A 7775-nucleotide genomic window follows, 5' to 3' on the forward strand; every position below is an offset into this window, starting at 1 on the left:
GCACACCCTAACATTTATGGAATATCTGTGAAAAGGATAATACCTTAATATGTAAAGTGTTCTTAGAGCAAGTAAGAAAAAGGTGAACAGCCCAGTAGAAAACTGGGCAAAGGTCATGGATAGGCAAATGAAGAGGGAAAAAATACAAATGGCCAATTCATGTATGAATAAATGGTCAACACCATTAATATTTATAAAATGTTTAAAAACATCAAGAAGATGCAATTTCATGTAACAAATAAACAGATCAAAAAAAATGTAACATACTATTTTATGAAGCAAGGTTGAGATGAAGAATGTGCATTCCATGCATCATTTCAGAGAGATGACAAAATTTATACAACAAACCAAAAATTTCTGAAGTGCATAATTATAGTGATGTATACTAAATAAAAATTATGCAATAAAGCTTTAGATAAAATTTAGTTTATCATAGAACTGTTAATAAGGAAAATTGAAAACATCCCTATAATAAAATATAACAATATTTATGACATATTGTTGAGCAGTAAGTTATAAACAATATGTACTTTATGTATACTGATATATATATCATTATAATATCACTCAATTAGGATGAGTATGCAGTTTGATATTTTTAAATCATCTTAATTTGCACATATAAATATTTTCATGGTAAGAAGAACAAAGGCATAGGACCTAACATATATTGAATACCAACTACAGGCTAAGCAATTCTTGAGCTATTTCACCTTTTCTAATTCTTCTACCCTTACAAAAATCCCATGAGGCATATACTATTATTTTCCCCAATTTAGACATGCAAAAACTGAATCACAGGGACTCCAATTTGCCTAAGGTCACAGCACTAGGAATTATAAGAGGAGGAATTTAAAATCTGTCAGTCTTAGTCTAGAGCTTCACTGTCCTAATTATCCTATTTTGTAGGAATTTTTAAATGGTGGAGATGAGGTGTAAAATGTATTTTTAGAATATGGGGGTCATGCTGCGATACAGATATGAAAGACAAGGATGTGCAGTAGCTACAAAACATATGATTGCATGCAACATGTTTGAGAGCTTAAGAAGATCTAAAGTACATAAGTATATTGAGACGTTTGATGAGCATCTTGGCTTTGCTCATTTAGTCTCAGTGTATGATATTTTCATTACCATTTTACTTTGCCAGAAAATTTCTGAACCATGATCAGAAATTGGAAATCATGGACCAAGGAAATAACTCAAGAGTTACTGAATTTTTATTGTATAGTCTTTCAAGTCCTCTTCAGCTTTTCTATTTTGCAGTTTTTGCACTCTTCTATTTATTCCTTGTGCTGGGGAACCTCCTCATTGTGCTCAGGATCATCTCTGAACCTGCACTACACACACCCATGTACTTCCTGCTCAGTAACCTCTCCTTCACTGACATGTGTCAGCCCAACTTTGGCACACCCAAAATGATTGCTGACTTCCTCATGGAGCACAAGACCATCTCTCTTGAGGGCTGAATGGCCCAGATATTCTTTCAGCATATCTCTGGTGATAGAGAAATGATACTCCTTGTGGCCATGGCATATGATAGATACGTAGCCATATGCTGACCCCTGCACTATGCAGCCATCATGAGCTTACGCAAGTGCACAGGCCTCGTGGTGGGCTCCTGGATCACTGGGGTTCTGCACTCAGTAAGTCAGCTATTTTTCATAGTAAACCTCCCATTCTGTGGTCCCAATAATGTGGACAGCTTTTTCTGTGACCTTCCCATAGTTACCAAACTTGCTTGCACTGGTATCTACCTACTCTAGATTCTGATGCTTTCAGACAGTGGTCTAGTGGCTGTGAGCTCCACTGTGCTCTTGCTGATCTCCTACTCAGTCATCCTGGTCACCTTCGGACCTCATTCCTCAGTGGGCATAGCCAAGGCACAGGCCACCCTGACTGCCCACGTCACTGTGGTGACCCTCTTCTTCAGGCCCTACATTTTCATTTATGCCTGGCCTTTTGGCAACTTACCAGCAGATAAGGAGCTCTCGTATTCTATACTGTTTTTAACCCTCTCTTAAACCCCTTGATCTATGCTTTAAGAAACAAGGAAGTAATGTCAGCAATGCAAAAACTGAAGAGTCAGAAATTCAGTTCTTGACAACCTCACAGCTTTCCCTTGTAACAAATAACAGCCCATAATAAAATTCTGGTTACTGCACATTCTTTTATAAATTACTGCTATGTCTACAATATCATAGAGCACATTTTATTTGTTTTATAACAGAAACAAACTACCTCAGTTAACACTAGAATGCAATCTTATCAATTGTTTTTGAAATTGTTTCTATTTTATTCAGACTAAAATTAATTTTAAACGTCTTATTTTTTATAAAAATTAATATTTCTTTCAAATTCATGCTTCTGCTCAACTTAAAAAATATAAACACACAACATGCTATTATAATGTATTTAAATCATACTTTAAAAGTTTCAGAATAGTATTTAATTTTCAGATATTTGTAGTCATCTTATTTGATTTCAAATGGCTGTTATAAATTTTACAGATGAGGATATTGTTGCACTATTCTCACCATACATAGGCTGCAGAATAAATCTGAATACAGATCAACACTTCTTCTTCTTCCTCCTTTGTATATTTACAAACATGCCTACATACAACCCTTGCTATCCAAATTATTTTTATCTGAACTAAGGAACTAAATGCATTGAGATAATTTTGTTTTGTATGTAGGAATTCTCACTGTAAACAATACAAGCTTAGGGATCAGAGAGTAAATAGATCTTTTTGCCAAACTCTCTATCTGAACTCAGAAGCAAAATGGTTCAGTATTCTCCATTAACTATGTTATAAATAGCAAACCTTGGATCCACAATTAATGTTCTTTTGTTTCAGTGTATGAAATAGAAGTTAATAATTGCCACTTAAATTTAGTGGTTCAATGACTACAATAACAGATGTCTCTCCATATGTAAATAGACATTTTCACCAACACTGCTCCCTATATGCCTTTGTTCTACATATCCCATGCCTATCTCCAGACAATGGCATGTAATCTATACCAACCAATAAAACAAAATTGAGAATACACATTTTTCAATGCTCTCAAAAAGTATGAGAGTATTCCTTTGGATTTTCAAAAGAAGTCTATATTTTCAGATTTAAATTTAATAGTTAATAATTATTCTTAGTCTAATTCCTGTTTTATGAATTAGGAAACTAAGAGTCATCTTACGAGTTAAGAGAGATGACCACATTCACAATCAGCAAGTCAGAACTTCCAGTGTTTGAGAAAGAATGCCATACCATAAACCTGAGTTATCCATTTGAAATAGAGTGAAAGAAATGGTAATATGGAATAGGATGTGATACCAAGTATGTCTTCTCCTTCATAATGCCACCATTCTGCAATGTCTGTTTATTCCTCTCTGAAATATGGAATTAAAAATAATTTAATATAGGGTTGTGTCTTATAATGACTGTGATGATAAAGCCAAACTTACATTCAATGGTCACTATATGGCTTAAAAATGCATCTTCATATAATATTTTATTTGATCTGCACATGATGCCTGTGGATTAGGTAAAGAATATACTTCTATTTCTGAAAATATTGAGATTCAGGTAATCGGAAACCCTTCCATAAACAAATCTACAGATTTGGTGCATTCTTTAAAATAAACAAATTACTTCATGGGATGCTTTGGGAGAAGAAAAGTGTTAGGAAGTGATTTCAGGTTATGAAAATGATGGGCAATGCAGGGCCACTGGGGCAAATTTTGTCTGTGCAAGAGTGTGGATTAGAATTAGATCCTTTATGCCTGGAACCTATAATGCCTATTTCCACAGTGAAGGTGTAGACTAGAAGTGTGTCCTTAGAAGCACAAAGAAAAGACCAAAATAAATTTCATCACTGGTCTTATCTATAGTTAAAAATTTATTTCCTTATGGACATTATAAATATGGCATTGATCATATAAAAGTTTGGATTTAAATTCATATTCTCTGCATTTTCAGAAGGGTTTTAACCTGAAAAATCAATATGAAATATGGTCCATACTAGAGATCAATGAAACTCTTGGAAAATTTGACAAAGGAAAGATACAAAACTCTCTAGAGGGTCACCTGCTTAACACTGGCCACATATGACTCCTTTTGAAATTGAGTTCACTAACAAATCGCAAAACACAAGATGAGCCTGTCTACAATGTACAAGAGTCATATAACCAAACAGGCAGGTAGAAAGAAAAAGAATGTTAAAAGACACATCATGTATTATGAACAGAATGGTTAACTAGGTTGAACTTGAGTATTTGGAAATGGACAGAAGTGATGGTAACATGATATTGTGAGAACAACTAACAGTGCTGAATGGTGTGTAATGTGGTGGAAAGGGGAAGCTTAGAGCCATGTGTGTCACCAGAAGGAAAGCTGGAGGTTAAAACATGGAAATATATAAAACAGTGAATCTGGTGATGGACAGTGCCTGTGATTAACTGTAAAAATATTAGAAATATCTTTCATGAAATAGAAGAAATGTATGACACTATAACTAGAAGTTAATAACGGGGGTATATAGGGAAAAATATACCTATTGCAAATATGTACTACAGTTAGGAGTATTTTAACATTCTGTCACCAACAGTAACAAATGTACTATACCAATACCATGAGTCAATAATGGAAGATGAGTTTTCTTTTTTGTTTTTATTTCTTTTCTGGAATAATGGATGCACAGCTGTATGATGGTATCATGGGCAACTGTGCATATTGGATGATTGTATGGTATATGAAAAATCTCAATGAAATTGAATTAAAAAAAAAGACATACCATGCAAACACCAATCAAAGAAAGTAAAAGTACAAATCTAGCAGCATACAAAATGGATTATAAATTACAATCAACTGGGATTTATCCCAGGAATGCAATGGTTCAAAATACAAAATGATATCAATGTAATTACTCACATTAATAGAGTGAGTGAAAAATAACTGATATGGTCAATTAATGCAAAAAAAGCATTTGACAAAATCTGACATTTATTAAGGATAAAATCACTTAACAAACAAAGAATACAAGGGAACTCCCTCAACATGGTAACAACTGCTGCTAATATTATTCTCCATAGTGAAAGACTTATCTTCCTCCTAATATCAGGACCAAGACACTGATATGTGCTTCTGCCACTTCAATTCATATTGTACTGGGAATTCCAGCTGGAATAAATAGGCAAGAAAAAGAAATTAAAGGCTTCCAAACTGTAAAGGAAGAAGTAAAACTATCCCTATTCATGGCGACATAATCTTCTATATAGAAAGTCTGAATGATACACACACACCAAAAAAACTAGTAGAGTTAATAAACAAATTCAGCAAAGTTATGGGACACAAAATCAATGCATAAAATTAGCTGGAATTTTATACAATAGCAATGAGCAACCCAAAAGGAAACTCAGAAAACATTTTCATTCTCTCTAGCATACAGAAGAATAAAATATCCAGGAATAAATTTAACCAAGTATATGAAAGACCTGTACACTGAAAACCACAATGCATGGTAAAAGAGGTTAAAGAAGACCTAAATAAATGAAGAGATATGCCATGTTCATGGATTGTAAAATGATATTATTAAGACGATAATATTACCCAAAATGATCTATGGATTACTTGCATATTCTATCAATTTCTGCACAAATGGAAGAGCCAGTCTTCAAAAGTCAATTAGTATCATAAAGAATAACAAAATTGGAGGACTTATTCCTTTTGATTTCAGAACTTACTCTAAAATGGCAATATTCAAGACAGTGTGGATTCAATGTGGAAAGAAGAGTCTCTTCAACAGATGGTGCTGGGAAAACTGATAATAGAATGGAATTAGACCTCTGTGTCACACTGTAGCTATAATAAACTCAAAATGGGTCAAGGACCTTAACATAAGACATAAAACCATAAAACTCTTAGAAGAAATCATAGGGGTAAATCTTCATGACCTTCAATTTAGCAATGATTTCTCAGACATGACAGCAAAGTATAAGCAATAACAGAAAAAAAAATAGCTGAATTGGAATTCTGTGAAATTTAAAGTTTCTGTGTTTCAAAGGACACCATCAAGAAAGTGAAATGACAACACAGAATGGGAGAAAATAGTTCAAATCATATATCTGGCAAAAGTATAATATCCAGGATCTATGAAGAATTGCTACAACTTAACAAAAATTCACAACTCAATTTAGAATGGGCAAAGGGCTTGAATACGAATTTCTCCAAAAAGCATCAACGGATGACCAATACACACGTCAAAAGATGTGCCACATCATTTGTCATTAGGAAAATCTGAATCCTGATGAAATATCACTTCTCACCCACTAGGATTGCTACAATAAATACAGAATATAACCATGTTGGCAATGATGTGGAGAAACTGGCACCTTGGAGAACTGTGGGACAGAATGTAAAACGGTGCAGCTGCTATGGAAAATGTTTTTATGGTTCTCAAAAAATTAAATGTGGAATAACCACTCCTAGTGATATACCCAGAAAAATTGAAAAGAGGCATTCAAAGAAATACTTATATACATACTATTCACATCAGCACTATCCATAATCAAAAGATTAACACAATCAGAATGTCCAATCATTTGACAAAATTTAATACCCATTCATAATACCCACTCAGAGAATTAGAAATAGAGGGGAACTTCCTCAACTTGTAAAGAATGTCTACAATAATTCCTAACTATTATCATACTTCTTGGTGAAAATATGAAAGCTTTACCCTAAGATCAGGAACAAAGCAAGGATGACTGATTCCTTAGTATTAGTCATCATACTTGTGGAAATTCAAGTCACTGCAATAAGACAACAAGAGCAAATAAAGGGCATAGATATGTGAAAGGAAAATGCAAAAAATGTCCCCATTTGCAGTTATACAATTGTCTAAAGGGAAAATCCACAGGAATCTACAAAAAAACCCTCGTAAACATAATAAGTGAGTTAACCAACATCGGAGAATACAAGATAAGCATACAAAAATTGATTGGGTTTCCATATACTTTCAAGGAGCTTGTGTATATTGATATTAAAACACAATTTATTGGAGGCGGGGCAAGATGGCAGACTGGTGAGCTGTATGTTTTAGTTACTCCTCCAGGAAAGTAGGTAGAAAGCCAGGAACTGCGTGGACTGGACACCACAGAGCAATCTGACTTTGGGCATACTTCATACAACACTCATGAAAACGTGGAACTGCTGAGATCAGCGAAATCTGTAAGTTTTTGCGGCCAGGGGACCCACACCCCTCCCTGCCAGGCTCAGTCCCGTGGGAGGAGGGGCTGTCAGCTCCGGGAAGGAAAAGGGAGAACTGCAGTGGCGGCCCTTATCGGAAACTCATTCTACTGATCCAAACTCCAACCATAGATAGACTGAGACCAGACACCAGAGAATCTGAGAGCAGCCAGCCCAGCAGAGAGGAGACAGGCATAGAAAAAAAACAACACGAAAAACTCCAAAATAAAAGCAGAGGATTTTTGGAGTTCTGGTGAACACAGAAAGGGGAACGGCGGAGCTCAGGCCTTGAGGCGCATATGCAAACCCCGAAGAAAAGCTGATCTCTCTGCCCTGTGGACCTTTCCTTAATGGCCCTGGTTGCTTTGTCTATTAGCATTTCAATAACCCATTAGAACTCTGAGGAGGGCCCTTTTTTTTTTTTTTTTTTTTAATCCTTTTTTCTTTTTCTAAAACAATTACTTTAAGAAGCCCAATACAGAAAGCTTCAAAGACCTGCAATTTCGGCAGGTCAAGTCAAGAGCAG

Source organism: Choloepus didactylus, chromosome 4 (assembly GCF_015220235.1).
Source record: "Choloepus didactylus isolate mChoDid1 chromosome 4, mChoDid1.pri, whole genome shotgun sequence".
NCBI lineage: Eukaryota > Metazoa > Chordata > Mammalia > Pilosa > Megalonychidae > Choloepus > Choloepus didactylus.